The 18,080-nt window shown below is 37.3% G+C and overlaps 1 long non-coding RNA gene across 1 annotated transcript in view; it reads left to right on the forward strand.

Moving 5' to 3' along the window:
* The first annotated feature begins 246 nt into the window (after positions 1 to 246).
* The window catches only part of LOC120720679, a 30,689-nt gene continuing 12,855 nt past the window's right edge, over positions 247 to 18,080 (forward strand). Inside the window, exon 1 of the long non-coding RNA XR_005693006.1 lies at positions 247 to 1,882. This is a non-coding gene — a long non-coding RNA (uncharacterized LOC120720679). The remainder of the gene's footprint in view (positions 1,883 to 18,080) is intronic.

Below are 18,080 nucleotides of genomic sequence, written 5' to 3' on the forward strand. Positions count from 1 at the left end.
AAGGTGTTACTGACCACAAAGCCAGTTTTGTAAGGGCAACCACCAGCTTCTATGTCTACCCTTACTGTGGGACATCATGGGTGCACATGGCACCAGACATGCGTGGTTTTGCTAGTTCTGATATATGACCAAAACCTCAGATTGCTTGGCTCTCATGTATTTGTGCTAAGCAATCAAGCCGCTTTAAAGGAAAGATCTACATTTGATTCAATAACATAATAGTAAATGGGCTGGTTCTTATATAGTGCTTTCTTACTCGAGCACTCAAAGTAAAAGTAATTTTCAGCTTCTTTTTTTTTCATAATTGTTGAAATTCTAAATCATTGCTGAGGTGCATGTTGGATAGCTCTTTATTTAATTATTTATAAAAACACACCAAGCTTTCACTAAGACTTTAGAGCAAAGTTCAAGATAAACCTAGTGATTTGTTGTCATAACTGAATATTAAATCTATAAGGTTGTGGATATGTAGCAACACATAGCAATATAATGGGCAAATATTGGCCACTTAGACAAATGTTGATAATTAGATATATAAACTCATTGAGTACAGCTTTTCAAGTAGATCATACTTGTCAGAGAGAAGGTTTTTTTGGGTCAGTTTTGGTGGCTCAACTTCTCCGTCTGCACTGCTCCCATGTGGAGTACCACAAGGTTCTATTCTGAGTCCGATTCATTTAGTTTTATATTTAGTTCTTGTAGGATCAGTCCCAAAAAGATATGGCATCTCATCCACTTCTACGCTGATGGTTCCCAAATCTATTTGCCCCTGAAAGGAAATGATAGCAACTCATTAAGTCTTTTGTGTTTTGATGACATTAAAGGCTGAACGGCTTTAATGTTTCTAAATTTGTTGAGATTTGTCTGGTGATCAGCTACTTCTCCATGTTCCAAAGACCAGACTTAAGAACAGGGGCGAGCTAGTAAAATATAACCTAATCTATGGAACAATTTGCCTCCACATATTAGGCTGATTCTCACTTTGCAGATATTTAAAGTACACGGTGTCTACTGGCAGCAGGAATAATGCACCATATCACAAAGCACAGATCATCTCAAACTGATTTCTTGAACAGGACAATGAGTTCATCATACTTAAAAATCGTCTAAACATACTAGATCTCAATCCAGAAGAGCACTGTTTTGGTAGAATGGGAGATTCTACCAAAATGTGCAGCTGACAAGCCTGCAGCAACTTTGTGTGCACATAGCATTTGTTAAAATGAACATTTATGGGCAAAACCTCAAACCCTATATGTTATTATAACGGCAGTAAATGACTACCTTCTTCAGAGAGTTGTGCATTAAAAATTACACATTCACCATGTACGAATAGGTGGTTTGTGTATTTCCTATAACGTTTTCTCATAATTCTTATAAAGTAGTGCATTCCCTAGATTTTAAAAGAGCAAATGACTGGTCCAACATCCTGCACCATTCATATTTCTTAAAATAAAGTGCCATCTTCCTAGTTTGCTTCATCAAGAGAGGCATGACTGATTTTGTGTTACAATTTTAAATAACAAGCTCCTGCAAGTGGCTGGTTTATTTGAACAGGTTTAAAATGAGATTGCATTTAAAGCACTGAAACTGTCTTGCGCAGACTGAGGTTGTTTGTTACCAGATTCTGGTAAGCTGACCCTCTATGTTGATAAACTGTTGATTTACCTCTCTATATGGTATATATACACACATACAGGAAATGCTTTGGTTTCCTGTGCATGCGATGCAGCAGATCATTTACTCCTAACTGTTCAGCAGCCTTGTGAATGAAGTGGTGTGTTAGCCATTGGTTAGCCAACAGAAGGAATTGCCTGCATGCAGGGAATGTTTGCACCAGGATCAAGCTATGCAGTTGTATGTACAGCACCAGGTTTCCTACGTATGTCTTCTTTTTTATGCTACTAGTTTTGTATCATATGCACAGCAGTGTGAGATCTAACATTTTTAATTTAGTGCACCAAACCCTGATTGTAACTTGCATTGCTTTTAATTGTAATTTGACAGAGTTGCAGTAAATTGCAATTTTATTGTTCTGGTGAGGAAATTCTTCACTTCACATTTGCAGCTTCCAGTGAGTTTGGTTGACACTTTTGCTTTTGATTTAGTTAAGGAAGCAGTAAGACTGCTCTCCAAACTTGCTTGAAAACATAATGAGGGAAAATGCTTATCAAGTATTGTGTCAATGCACTTTAAAGTCATGCATTTACCTGCATGTAAATGATTCTCCTTCTTGCTCTGCCAAGGATATTTTGCACATGCATCGACATATATTTTATTTAGTAAATAGGCAAATTGTAGATTATCAAATGAAGTAATTGTCATGTCCTATGTAAATAAGAAGAAATCCTCCTTACTAATTTTATTTTAATTCAGATTTCATGACAGCTATGCTTTATGCGCGTCCACGTCAGGCAGTATTCTGTACACTGTTGGGGTTTTTTTTTTTTCCAAATACATGGAGGTCCACACGCTGGTAGTCATTTTTATTTAGTTATTTTTTTAAAGGTAGTTAACTTCACATAAGTGTATCAGGGCCTAATGTTATTACGCTCTACAGAGTATGCCAGAGAAACCTGAAGACCTCCCAAACAGAAGCAGATTTACACAATGTAAGCCTTCTGTTTTTCTTTCTTTTCTTTTTCTTTTTTTTGTCTTCAGTCAGTCACTAAGGTAATAGTAGTAGGTTTAGAGATAAACAGGATATGCAACTCTCTTGATGTGGTTACACACAGTGAAAACATTTAAGACCTAAACTCTTAGAAGCTGCAACACCCATAACCGAGGTGCTTTGCACAAGGAAAAGTAATACATTCTGCATTTTTAAAAATAGTAGCTGGGTGAAGAAGTAAGCAGGCACCATATTGCATGTTTTAAAATTGTTTTCTGCTAAAAATCTTGATTAACTTGATATAATATTAGGTTCAGCAAATATCAGCAATACAGCCATGATTATGAGAAAGTGACGCAACAGTGCACAAATAGCTTCTTCCGTGAAATGGGTGAAACACTTTGGAACATGGAACAATACCATGTAAAAGAAAAGCAAGCGTTTTCCCTCAGATTTTCGCTGATCTTTCAATTTAGCTAGTTTTTATATTAAGTGCCATCCACACTGCGGATCTGGTTGGAACATCCACTTACCCATTATTGGTGGAAAAAAAACAAGCAGTCCCAGTTTATTGGAATTTTATATCAATGCGATGATAAGAAAAGGAAGTCCTTTGAAAGAGGTTCATTGCTGGGGCACTGAAGCACAAGCTGCAGTTAAAAAAATTGCTCAAGTGGTTTGTTTTTCAGTAGACGAAATTTACACCTGTACTTCAGGGTATGGTAAGACATAAGTAATTGACAAGTGTAAGAAACAAAAGCAACTTTCTTTTAAGGCAGAGATGGGCAATTCCAGGTCTCGAGGGCCGGTGTCCTGCAGGTTTTAGATGTGTCCTTGATCCCACACAGGTGATTTGAATGGCTGAATGACCTCCTTAACATGTCTTGAAGTGCTCCAAAGGCCTGGAAATGAACTAATCATTTGATTCAGGTGTGTTCACCCAGGGTGATATCTAAAACCTGCAGGACATCGGCCCTCAAGGCCTGGAGTTGCCACCCCCTGCTCTAAGGCAACTGAGAATGCCAATTAGACCATGACTGACATGGAATTTTCTAGGATGATATAGATAGAGCGAATATTTATCAAAGTTAAAACTGTGTTGGAGTCATTTATATGAACACGATGTGGCTGGAAATACATAATTAAAAACTGATACTTCATTCCTAATTATTTACACATATCTTGATGTGCACATGGATGCTACAATTGTCATTATAATTAGTTGTCATCAAATGTCTATGCGTGCATGTCTTTTGTGTGCTTGATATCGTATTGTGTTTATTCAACTATCAAACGTTACCCATAGACTGGACTATGTCTGGATTTGTTGTTGAGGAATTGCTCTCCATTCCTGTCCTGGATGAATGCATCATGCACTGATGGTCATTGGTTGTGACTGCCTCTGAGATACATGTCCACTCAGTGCATTACAGGCATACTCAGCAGAAGCCACATCGGGAATAATACAGTCTAATATGTTTCCCTAGAACCTTGCGTGACTGTGGTTGTGCAGGGGCAATGATTGTTCCGCCACAGGGCTGAGTGCTGTCACAAGGATGAGACAAATACAAGTCGAGGGCACCTCATCTCGATATCTTGTTCTAGTCAGAATTCCAATAAGAATAGTCACATCAGAGATGATGCTCTCAGAGACATGCAAGGCTGCAGCAAAAGCTCTTATATTTTTTTTTCTATTCTGACACCACTGGTTTGAGAATGCAATAAACCGAACCAATTTTGATGGGTTCAAATGAGTTCATTTGTATTCAGTTAGCAAATTACTAATTCTCTCATTGACTCACAGCAATCAACCGGAACTGAAAACTTCTCATGGAAATTGTTTGGGTTTTCTAAGAGATAGAAATGCGGTGCTGAGAAATGGATTTGAAACAAAGATTGAAAATGTATTTGACAAGATACAACTAATTTGCTATTTGACCTGTTAAATAAGTATCATTTTTAATACTTGAAAAGAAAATAGTTTTCATTCAAGGACTGCCTGGAGTCTAGAATGCATAGAAATCACTAAGTGCTGTGTTTTATCCATTCACATGCTCTGTCAGGCCTTAACTCAACTGTCTTCAGTTGCTGCTTATTTGTAAGACCCTTCAAGCTCATCCTCAGGATCTAAAAAACAGACTTTTTTTGGGGTGAGTCAGGTGATTGACTTGGCTATAGAAGAATACCACATTTGTTTTCCATGAGAAACTCTTGGGTTGTTTTGCAGCTTGTTATTTGTCATGTTTTTATCCATCTGCACTGCAAAGCACTGTCTAATCAGTTTTCTAGCATTTGAGTGAGTGAGAGCAAAGAGCATTGACCTGTACACTTTAGAATTCACCGTGCTGCTTCTAGCAGTAGTGACATCATCAGTAAATGGTAGTGATGGAGTTGCATTGGCAGCCATACATGCCTATGCCATAATGTTGCCACCACCATATTTGACAGTTGGTGTAAAATGCTTGGATCAGTGAAGGAAAGAATTCACTTGAGTTGTCTTCTGTGGTCTTTCAGGGCTTTTCGTGTTACTGAGCTTGGTAGTGCATTCCTTTTTTAAAAGAATGTATCAGATTGTTGATTTGGTGAACAGTGAGGCAATGCAAGTTCAGTATTTGAAATTAACAAATCTGTTGCTGGAAAGTGGTTCAAAAGGATAACAATACCAATAATTGCAGAAATGCTTACTTTCAGTCCCAATAATCGACCAATCAGTAATATAAATGCAGCACACGATCAGATCATGTCAGCCGGAGGAGTCTATCAGAAAATACATCAAACAGCACTGGATAGGATTGAAGTGACTAAATCCTTTATTAGATAGATAAGTAAGCCTTCAAAGTTCAGTAGAGCAAAAACCCCTATACAGAGCTCTACATCTAAATATGGAGAATAGGTCAGATAAGTCATCATGTGGCCAAGTGCATGCATAACGTAGAGTGGCTCAAGCCCTGAACCCTTGATCCTTATCGTAAGCTGAAACGGCTGCCAATCTATTAAAGACATTTCACTGGTTTGGTTGCCCACTTTAGAGGGAACGGCAACTGTAAAACAACATAACAGTGCCGTGGGTACTCACGTCATCCTATGACTACAGTGTTTAAGTGGTCCAGGATGCCAATATTCCCACATCCATAAGACATGAAAATGGTTTGAGTATGTCAGGCCAAAAATATTTGTTTTGCTTTAATTAATCAAATTCAGATCTTCATTATCAAAAGTTATCGAGACTAGAATCTTTATGTCCATAGTTCCAAAATAGGACACAGTTCCCAGTACCTTAAGTGCTATTAGAATACATGTGTAATGACAATAAAGTTGAATCCTAATCCTTAACTAATCATATTTAAATATAGTTTAAAGATTTTTTAAGCTGATGTCTCCTGCTTCTTTCATCGTACTCCTTATTTATTTTTGTACCCATTTAGGCAAGTAGTAAGGGCTTTAAGTACAAATAGTTAAGCAAAGTGGGAATGTACAGTATTTGTTCCAAAAATTACTCAATGACCTCAATATGACTAGCTTTTCCATCCCTAAACTTCTTGTGGACAGCCTGACTTAGTTTAGTTGCCCTTACCAATGAGGAAATGAAGACTCCCACACAGGCCAGAAACACTTATTCCATTCCCACATTAAGGGGAGAAATGTGACTCTATAACAAACTTTGTATCATGTCTTAAAATTCTTGCAAATATGCATTCAAATTTGATGAAGAAAATACATCAGACTCTTCTTTCGGAAGTTTCCATTTCAAACATCTACCCTCACTAATATAACATATAATATGTTCAAATAATGCCAATAGATTGTTGTTAATACATTTATTACATTTTATTTAGAGCACCAAGATACATAATTCATCCATACAGCATAAATAACATAAATAATAAATATATAAATAGAAAATAAAGACATTTTACAGTCTAGATCATAGGTGTCAAACTCTGGCCCGCAGCCTAATTACATTTGGCCCGCGAAGCCATACCAAATTACTATTAGAGCTGGCCCACTGGTATTATACAGCTAATATATATATTGTTTAGTATTAAGCTTTGCTTGTTCCATATTCAGTTTTCCAGCAAAACTTATTTGAGTCCATAAGAAAAGATTCATTCTTATATCTGGAGGAAGATTTTTTTTTTCAATAAATATTAATGTTAGCCCGCGACTTTGTTCTAGTTTTGAATTTTGGCCCACTGTGTATTTGAGTTTGACACCCCTGGTCTAGATAAAACAGTCTTAATATTACTGACTGAGAACTTTGCAGTATTGTATTGTAGAAGTTAGATATAAATATATTTTAGCAGTGTTCAGAATGTCTACATCATTTAAACAGCTATAGACCTGAGATCGCTCCATTCGACATGCATAAATGTGGCTAATCACATAGAGTGACAGTTCTTTATACAGTATTGGTTGGTCACATAATCTTATACGAGATGAGGTGTTGCTGTCCATTATTTGCTGCTTAACAGCTAATTTGGAATTTCCGCGTTTATTGTGTGAAGCAAAGTCAAGATGTCATCCACAAAACTAGTAAAATTCTTTTCAGGCCACAGCTCACATCTACATTTGCTGGAGTTGTGCTGCTGTGTCTAGGAAGAAGAAAAGTCAGTTAAGTCTACTTGTTTAAATTTTCATCTTGTCAGCTTTTTTCACAGGCTATTAATACGTTGGTATAATATAGGGCAATACTTACCAAGTTCTTTGAGTTCAGTTGGATAGCGATATTATCCAGTGTATCGAGACCCTGGGGAATGCGTTTGTGTGGGTCTAAACATTCCTCTTTTGCCTTGTCAAGTTCTGCGATAACGCACTTCAGTGCCTTAAGGAAGCATTCTTTCTGTGTGTGACAGAGAAAGATTTTTCTTTTACTGCTCTGAGACAGGCTTGTGGCTGCAAATAGAGGCAGCCTCAGCTGTGTGAAATATCGACACCTGGCAAGCTCATTTCCTGTACTAGAGAACCTTTACATGTGGTTTATAAAAGCTTAACTAGCATATGGGGACTACCCAACATGACACCTTCTGTTCTGACTTCTTACTCCCTGATCAGCCTATCATCATCATCTTCTGTTTGGTACAGTGGCTATACAGCTTATTTTTATTTGTGACAGACAGAAGTCTCTGGCAGCACTACAATTTTCAAGAAATGTAAATGCAAGTTTTCAAATATAGTCTTACCTCTATATTTACAGGAGCATAGAATTCAGAACCGTTAATCTGTAAATATAGAAGAAAACATTGTATTTATTAGCACATAGCAGATACTTTACAAACCCCTTAAAAAAATCATCTTGATACTTACACATCTGACGCTCTTAAAAAGGTTCGGCTTCCAGTCGCTCACTGCTATTGAGCGTTTGGATAGAGGTTTCCCTTGAGTGTTCAAGCAAAAAACAGCAATAGTAACAATCCAAAAGGCAATCCTAATAAAGTGCTTCATATTCAGCTTGAAGTTTTGTCAGTGTGAAGAGCAAGTTGCTTAGAGAAGGTTTTGTGTTGGTTTACTTACCTCTGAGCTGTTATATAGTGCTAGGGTGGAAAGGGTGGGCTGAATTAGTTCTATATCGCCTAATGCACACAGCACTTTTTTTCCTTTAGATGACTCTTGGAATTTTTTTTCTTCACCGTTCTACTAGCACCGTGGTAAAATCCCTCAGTGGCCTATGGTAAAGCTCTTGTGAAACTAGGGTTGGCTGTCTATTTTGTGGTTCATAGGGTATCTTGCTTTCTCTGTTTGCTTTGTGAACTCTGTTTAATAAATCCTTGCTATAAACTTGACATATTTTCTATCATAAACACAGCCCTGACATTTTAACTGGGTTTCCATGTTTTAGAAAACAAAACAAAAATAAATAAGGCTTTGGCTGTGAAAGAAGATCCATTTTGTGAACCATAAACTGCTGATTATTTATCATGATAAACAGGAATCGCCTCATTGTGGAGGTGTAAAAAGTTATTAGTACTCATTAGATCATTTTGAGTGGGACAAGTAAAGATATTTGTATGCGGCATATTGTTAATAAAACAGTTCATATAAATGCAAGTTTACAATAAAAATTCACACACATACGTGGCATAATCGTGTACTGCCAATGTTACCGTAATACTGGAAGCTCGTTGAGCACCCAAGTGCTCTGTGTTTGTATTTTAGACGTGGTACATCTTAAAAGTTACAAGTGCATAGTTAAATAATCAGAGGTGCAGGGGACTTTCAGATATTTAATTTTTACCTATATTTTTTATTTCATGAGGCAATCATATGGTCATCACTGTTAGGTTGATTTGTCACAGTGGTTTTGGGTTTAGTCAATTTTGTGTATTTGTGTGCAGGATTGATCAGTGCGTCCTACATTTGGAGCCAAGCATTTTTGATGTTTGGAAGAATTCTTTTCCACCGTGAGATAGGGGGAAACTTGACATTTAGCTTTGCGTCTTTGTAAAACTGCATATTAAATTAAAATAATAAGAAAAAAAATAGAGAGGAATTATTTAGTGTTCATAAGGAAATAACACAAACAAAGGCAGATATCCTTTCGTGATCCATAGTCTGCGGATATTTTTCGTGCTTTAGCAGGTGTATGTATCTTGTTATTCATTAATTAAGTCTGTTAATGTTTGCATAAATTCCTACCAGCTGTGACTTGTGCTTATTTATGCTGTTTTCACTGTTACTTACATTAACGCAGGTCACAAAACTCTATGTAATAACTTTAAATGTACTCCGCTTAGTTTGAGAGGTGTTATGGGGTCGTTTCAAACCTACTCTAGTGTTGTAGAAGACATCCAAATATGCTCATTTGTTACCTAAAAATGGGAGACTGCTTAAGTGGTCCTTTTTTGATTGTTCAGTCTTTAAAAATCAGATAAAAGTGTGTTTGTGGGGTTTATCACCATAATGACTTAAAGGTCCACCAGCACCATGTGAAGTTAATATCTCCATAAAATCCTGCGATGACTCACACTTTTCTTGTGAGTAAAAAGTGTGAACTCATACGGCCTTGTGGTACTGGATCATCCACCCCTCCCCCCCCACGCCGCCACCGCCGCCTGCAGAATTTGTAGATTTACTGTGGTTTGAACTCTAGGAAATTAAAAAGTATACGTCACAAGTGTGCCAGACGCAGACCACACGCATTAAGTTTATCTTACTGATATTTTAAATTGATTGTTCCTTTTAGTTGCCCTTTGGAAAAAAACAATCCAGAGCATATCAGTTCAGTCTTTTTTGATTGTAATTTGAATCTTTTGGGGGGGCGGGGCTCTTTTTAGTTAGTAGAAAAGGTGGAAAAACAGCATTTAGTACTTGGTACTGCACACTATTGGGGGGTAAAAGTTCCAACTGTGGGTTGCCAAAAGGTTTGCGTAATTAATTACCAGCCACCAGGGGAGCTATAGAGCAAATTATGTCTGTATTAACTGTTCATTCTGCTCACTGGCAGTTGAAAACATATGGAGTAAAAAGTTGGCATAAGACAACATGTTATGACAAAAATCATGGTAGAAAATCTGCGGCACTATTGATTTGCACATTTGAGAAATGACGCTGCTGAATGGCAACGGTAAAAGCTTGCTGGCCATCTTTTTTATAGGTGATGAAAAGAAAGCAGAGATGCTCCACAAATACACTGTGACTAAGAAAGGAGTTTTAAAAGTTTTTTGTTTTAGTTTTTTACAGATTTTAGTAAATAGGGAACATTTCATTTCATTTCCGGTCACGTTGCTCCTGGGATAAAAATGACATGCTGTAAATTAGCAAAAAAGTGTCCCTGGCACAAAAAATAGGTTCCATTATCAAAGCTGTGCTAACATTGAGATGTAAATTCACCGTTGACTCGACTTCTAGAAAGTCGCCTGGATGTCTTCATTTGACCTTCAACAAAAAGAAAGTTTGTAATCAGGCATTTTTTCATGTTATCCTTTTATCAACAAAATGATAGAGAGAAAATATCCTCAGGATGAAGAGGAGGTTGAACATCAAAATAACTCTATCACCCTGGGGATCATTTCTAATCATATTTAGGAAACTGATTACACAATCAGCAGCTCAAGTTTAGAATGATATCAGGGGGCATAGAGGCCACAGTTGTGACAGTTGGACATGTTCACCACGGAACAAATAAGACAGTTTACATGTAGATGAATGTAAATATGTTAATATGTTGAAAAACAGTGTCTGCTAATACAAGTTTGTTCAAATGGAGTGGACATCATGTTCAGTCATTTAATGCCTAAATTATCTTTCAACATCTGTCTATCTACAGTTCAGTTTTTGCTGTCATATTGCACCTAGTAGTGACGTGCGAGATAATATTTTAGCAGCGTTTTGTGTAAAGTGTTTTTCCTGAACAACAACAGAATAAAGACAACGAAAGTGGAAAAACGTAACAGGGAATCCGTGAAGGGCTAACTCTTTGTTAAATGTTTAATTTTATTAAGTGGACCTAGGAGTAGATTATTTATTGTTTTATACTTTTATGATGATACTAAAGTTCTTTGTTTATACTCCTGACAGAAGAATGAGCCATGATACAAGTGACACAATTGATGTAGAAAACATTTTAATTATACCATAATGGCCTTGAAACTGACTTAAATGTGACAAATGTTTGGAGATCAGTAAAGCTTGGGTGTGCTTTTGGGGGTGCCTTGGTTGACATTATTGCCTCACAGCGACAAGGTCCTGGGTATGAATCTATGAGCTGGCTGGGGCCTTTCTGTGTGGAGTTCAGGTGTTCTTCCTGTGACTGTATGGGTTCTCTCTAGGTACTCCTGCTTGGGATAATTGTTCTAAATACCCTTTATGTGTGAGTAGTTGTCTCTCTCTCTCTCTGTTAGCCTTGTGATAAACCTGTCTATATTGTACCCCATCCCTCACTTTGTGACAGCTGGTATAGGCTGCAGTTCCTCCGTGACCTCAAAGTGGATAAGCAGAAGCTGTCAGATGCTTACAGCGTTAATAACAGGTGCCCCTTTTGTATAAAGGTATTTTAGTCGCTCAAGTCAAGTGGAGTTTTATTGTCAGCCCAACAATATACACTCAAGTATGCAGTTGCTCAAAATATCGTCCTCCTGGATCAAAGGTGCAAACTGTAAAAAAAAAAACAAAAAACAAAAACAAAACTAAAATATAGATATATATAAAAACTAATAAACCAAGAAGTACAATACCATTGTATTGAATAAATAAACATAGAAAAGAAAAAGAATAAATAGATAGAATAGTACACAAAATAAATACAGTAGTAAACTGTAGGGCTGGGCGATATGGCCCAAAATTCATATCTCGATATTCTTTAGCTGGATGGCGATATACGATATATATCTCGATATTTTTTAAAGCCATAAAGTAAGAACAAAAAGAGAGTTCTTAGTCAAAGCTGTGTCCCAGATCTCACACAGGCACTGTTATTAACATAGATATACATGAAAAAATTACTCAGAAATAAATTATCAGCATTTATTAAATAATAATGCTCCATAAATAAAATAAAACAATGTTGGTTTTGTGCATAACAAAAAGCTCACAGTCAAAATGTAAAATATAAAGACGCTGAGCATAATAACAACGACACAGATTTTGCAGCTGCTCTGTTCCCAAGTTCTGTGTGACTGACAGCCTGGAGTTTGAAATCCGCTCCGTAACCATGTCTCTTACAGGTGCCATTTGTGGTCCTTATACACACACAATACGGTAATATTACGTTGAAGCACAGTATGCATTACTCCGTGAGGCTCCTGACTACGGTAGCCGTAATGCTCCAACAATCCATCAAGCGGTGCGGCTTCGTAGCTTACTAAAGTCGTACTAAAACATTTTTTGACAGATTGCTGAGCGCCGTGTGTATCACATGAAATCGGTTTGCGGTCAGTAAGCACAACCAGAATTCAAACATAAGGCGCACTGTCAATTTTTGAGAAAATGAAAGGATTTAGTGTAAGCTTGTAGTCTGAAAGATACGGCATATGAGTTTTGTAAGGTGGCTTGTTTTGGGGCAGGAGGCTGGGAGACTTTCTCGGTCTGGGATACAGCCCACAGTTTCACACACTCTTCATTTTGCACTTTATGGCACTGTTGTAAATGGTAAAAATACTAGTAATGTCCTTTAGTCGAGATGCTTTCCCAACATTCTCTACAGAATACATTATTCTGTTGCTCATCTGACACTCCAAATAATAGTAATAATAGTTAGTGCTGTCAGCATTAATCTCATTAAAATGACGTTAACGCCATAACTGCATTAACGCGGCAAATCTCCGTTAACGAGTTACCGCGGATTGTCCCATTCGTGGGGCTGGACAGTGTCAACGCGTTAACGAGCTAACCGCACTAACACTAAAATAATAATCCCCAAATGTTTTCTTTTTACCGACCAGCTCCTCTTTGATAGCTGCCGGGTCCATCTTGTCGTTGCCTGCAGGTGAAGTGATGGGGGAGGGGGAGTAGTGTTCAGTGAAGGAGAGAGGCGAGGCAAAAGTGGGCGAAAGAGAGGTAAACTTGTGGCTCCACAAGTATAATTATAACGTAACATAGACTATATCGATATAAACGATATTGTCACATCTCATATCTCGTATAAAAATATATCGATATATTTAAAAACTCGATATATCGCCCAGCCCTAGTACACAGAGTGCAACAGGGCAATACGTAATAGTGCAAGTATTATAAGTGAGAGGAGAGTGTTATGTAGTCCAAAGAAGTGTGTTGAGAAGAGAGTCCAGTGTTGAATGGTGTTCAGGATTGTTTGTGCAACAGTTTTTGCCTCCAATCTCGCTGACTTGCTCCTGATGCTGCAGAGTTGTCTTCCAAATGGTAGAGGAGTAAACAGTTGGTGGGAGGGGTGATGCGGTTCAGCCATGATACTGGTGGCTTTACGAATTTACTGCTTTACTGGTCCAGGACAGCTCCTCTGTCATGTGAACAAGAGGAATCTGTGCCTTTCACTCTTTCTACTGTGGTGGCATCTGCTAACTTGAAAATGTGGTTTGTGTTGGAGCTGGAGGTGCAGTCGTGGGTCAGTAGCGGACTCGGCACACATCCCCGAGGGGGGTCACCTGTGCTCAGTGTGATGATGCTGGATCTTTGATTTTCCAACCTGTACTGTCTGGGATCTTTCAGTGAGGAGGTCCTGAATCCAGTTGCAGGTGGAGGTGTTGAGTCCGAGCAGGTCCAGCTTGCTGGTCAGCTGTTGGGGGATGATGGTGTTGAATGTTGAGCGGAAATATCATAACATTTAATATCTTTAATAGTGTCAAAGTAATAGTACTTTGTTTTACAGTGGCTTTTATGTCTCTTCTTATTAGATATCTCAGCAGGGCTGGACCCTCTCAGATAAAAACAGGTTTTTTTTGTCCATTTTACATAGATGTACAGATAGGAACGCTGCGTGTGCTGTGCTCACCACTGGGTTTGGCACTCACAATAACTCTAGCAAATCGAAGCTATGTGGACTGTTCACTTACACCCCTGATATGGTTACTTGGATGGGAACGGTTTTGCTTCCCAATCTTTCTGATGCTGGCATTCTAAATAGGGCACACTGGTGAAAGTTCCAGTAAATGACAGTGGTCTAGCTGTCACGTCCTCTATCAAAGCCTTGTATGTCTGTCATTTTGGATGACATTCATTACATTGTTATGTCACTGTTATTTTGTTAGAAAATAAAATATCATAAATATCAGAGAATCAGAATACTTTATTAATCCCTCAGGAAATTACATGGTCACAGTTGCTCAAAGACACCAAGAACAGTAACCAACTAATCTAAATTAATAATACAATATATCAAAGTTATAAAACAAAACAGATCTAATAGATACAAATGGCTCTAATTATAAATATCCCAGTATATCACACAAAATAGATAAATAGTTGCATTATATAAATAGAATAAATATTTAAAAAATTTGAGAACTTCTTACAGTGTTTTTGAATTGTTTGAGACTACATCACATTTTAGTGCAGCACATTTTTAAATAATAAGGATAAAGTACAAGTACAGGACATTTGTAGAATAAATAGTTGCATTATATAAATAGAATAAATATTACAGTTTTTAGGAACCTCTTACAGTGTCTTTGAATTGTTTGAGACTACATCACATTTTAGTGCAGAGCATTTTTTAAATAATAAAGATAAAGCACATCTACAGGAACTCTGTAGGTTCTGTGCTCAGTTGGAGTTGATGCGGTCAATGATGGTTTCAAGTTCTTCTAGAAAGTCTGCAAACTTAAGAGATCTCTCTTCTTGTGTCTTACAGTCTGAAGAATTATTCTGTATGTGAGGAGAGAAGCACAGATTAGCATTGTTTTTAAGTTACTTAAATCTAATAACGTAAGTTGATAAGTCAAAGCTTTTAATACTTACATGTGGTAAGGTAGTATTGGCATGGTCCAAAACGTTGAGGGTCATGTTTAATTCCCATAACCCACTGGTGGCATTCTCTCTGGCAAGCTCCAGTTTTTTAATGATGGTGCTTACAGCTTCACCAAGGCAGGGATCCTGATGAAGACAGAGCAGTTGTTAGGATCGTGGATAGCTGGATATAAGCTCTTGTCATTTACCAGTCCTAGTGTAACTGAAAATCCATCACAGATTAATATTGCTCAAGAATCAAATTTTAATTTTAGCCATTTCAAGACAAGCGTCTACCCCCAATAGTTGCCTATAGGTCTGAGAATAAAGGGTGAAAATGAGAGGACAGTCTTCCAGACGAAGAATGATTTCTCAAGGTCTTAAGCAAAAGATGTGTTGCTACAGTTCATAAAAGCTGCATTAACATGAATAAAAAATAAAATAAAAAATGAACCAAAACTGAAATGATCCCTTACCGACACATCTTTGGGAAACTTGAAAGTCATATTTCCCTACAAAAAAGGAAAAAAAGAGAATATTACTTTGAAAGTCATTAATATTAAAAAAAAAACAGCATTTTGTCCTGGTTCCCTTTTGCACATAGCTTATGTAACAAACACTTTCCAATTTTAACTTACCTCAAATTTGACATTCTTACGTAGTCGTCCAAAGTTGATCTCGTCCTTGATATTGAAGGTGGGTGCTGCTTGAAAACACCCAATGAGAAAAAGCATCCAGAGTGCAGTTCTAAAGTAGTGCTCCATAATAGACTTGTAAAAAGCTGGTTCGACGTTTGCTGTGAAGATGTGCAATGTCGCTTTACCAGTGGCTTGTGATGACATCCCTCTACTGCTGGTTAATTTATACTGTTTAAAGTGAGTGGGTAGGTTCAGGTAACTTTTCCTATTAATCATGCTGCTTTTTTCCCCCTGTCAGCTGCATGGTAAAAACCCAGAGTTGGGGCTAGGTGGGCACAGAGTTATGGTAGTTTTTCAATAGTTTATTCGTCTTTCTTATTTAGTCATTATCATAGTTAACAGTTTTTTATATTTATATATATATATATTCCCCTTTCTCACGTCAGTAGTGTTTAGTTTACTAGCGCTGTACAGACTTGGTAAACGAAAAAAAAAAATGAGTACAAAGTGAATGATGTTGGGGTTTGGTTTCCTCCCTTCAGAGAATTTAGGTGGCCTTTTTTTCTTTTTTTTAAATCATCACTATGAAGAGCCACAACCTTTAAGACTGCACATTTACAACATTTATAACTTTTAACACTGGGTTTCATCTTTTAGCCAGAGCAGCTGTTCCTTTTTAAACTGTTGAACATATTTAAATTTTAAAAAACAGTTACACATGCGGTGCAGAATGACTCTGAGCACTAAAAAGCTGCACTCACGTTTGAACAGTTACATGCTTTGATGACAAAGGTCTTCATCTAAAAGGATCTGATGCTCTGATATCAACATGCAAAATTAAAATATAAAAGAGAGAAAGATTGGTATATTGAGGTTGTATTGGGTAAGGAAAGAACTTTGATTTTTACATCAAAATTCATAAAGCCAGATGAATGGTTGACACCTACACGTACGCTCACCTACTGTTGGGGATTCCCCTTAGGAATCCCAGACAACAGAGGTTGTCGACACCCTCTGCTTAGTGTGTCATGGCATATTACTGTTGCTCACTCTATAACACTTTTTTAGTTAGGTTTCAGTTTTGAGAGATCTTCAGGAATTAGACAAAAATGGTGAATGGGACAAGATTTTGATGTGCTTGAAGAGGGTGGGGAAATTTTCTATCCATAAAATTAATAGCATTTTGGGGCATCCCTGCAGTTTCCATGAGTTCAAGTACATTTTGCTCATTTTCATTTGCTTTTCTGTTCTCACACACACACACTCACTCACTCACTCACTCTCTCACTCACACACACACACACACTTTTTTTTTTTTTAAATACTTTTTACTAAAACCTTAGTTGGTAAATGACTGCTTTAATATGGAGAGTGTAGTTGCATGCATTGCTAACTGTGATTTTGACCCATGATTGCAAAATGAATTTGAACCTGGTACTAACAATGTAGTATATAGTAATACTTTATTATTTACTTCGATGCATATTATATTTTTAAAGTGGACACTTTTCAGTCCAATAACAGCTTTCTCTGATTTAAATCTTCTTTTTTGTGACTTTAACAGTTTTAGCCATATATCTTGAAGATTTTTAAGGCATGATTTTTAACCAATATTGCCCACATGATTTCCGGACTTCTTAGACGTTTTTTTGGGGGGGGGGGTTTATTGTTAGTGTGGGACATTAGAAGATAAGGGGTACAGAAAATAAAGTACACACAATTACTGTGTGCATCTGTCCCACTAGGATTCTGCATTGCCCTGTAGTGCATTTTATCCGTATTAGGAAACATCTTCTTGCGCTTTTCTAATAATTATTATGCATTTCTTTACCTGAATATACGATATAGAATAGGATCATTTTTAAGAATAAGTGACATTTTGCACAGATTGCTGCTTCCTGTTAGCAAAAAAAAAAACCTGTCACTATTAGTCACTCTAAATATTTTTAATGTCATTTAGTTGTAACAAAACTTGGATCAAATGTACCTCTGGTGCCTTTTTGCAAGAGTCCATGTTTCACTTCCTGTGACACTGTGGGATAAAGTTGTTAAAATTGCATACTGACCGAAGTTGCACCATATCTCACCACACAGAAAGAATGAAAAGGAAATAAAAAATTTTGGTTTCCGTGATTGTATTGATGTCACTGGAGACATTTGTTTAAGTTGTTACCACAGGCCACCGCAGCATAGAGTCAGATAGTGGCTTTGCTGACTTTTCCCTGATTTGAGTCAGGTATCTGTTACAAATTTGACATTAGTCCATTGTTTTTACTATATGTTGCCCACAAGCTTGCGTCACTAAAGGGGACGAAGCATTGTTGTGGTTCTCCCCCACGCCACCACCTGTCCAAAAAGGGATTTTTTTTTTTTCTTTTCCCTTACACTATCATGAAGGGTTTTTTTACTCCTCAGCTGTAAAAGGTTTACAGGGTATTGTCACCCTGATGGGAGGGTGGGGTGGACATCCAAGT

Source organism: Simochromis diagramma, unplaced genomic scaffold (genome assembly GCF_900408965.1).
Source record: "Simochromis diagramma unplaced genomic scaffold, fSimDia1.1 OVJJ01000585.1, whole genome shotgun sequence".
Classification (NCBI taxonomy): Eukaryota; Metazoa; Chordata; class Actinopteri; order Cichliformes; family Cichlidae; genus Simochromis; species Simochromis diagramma.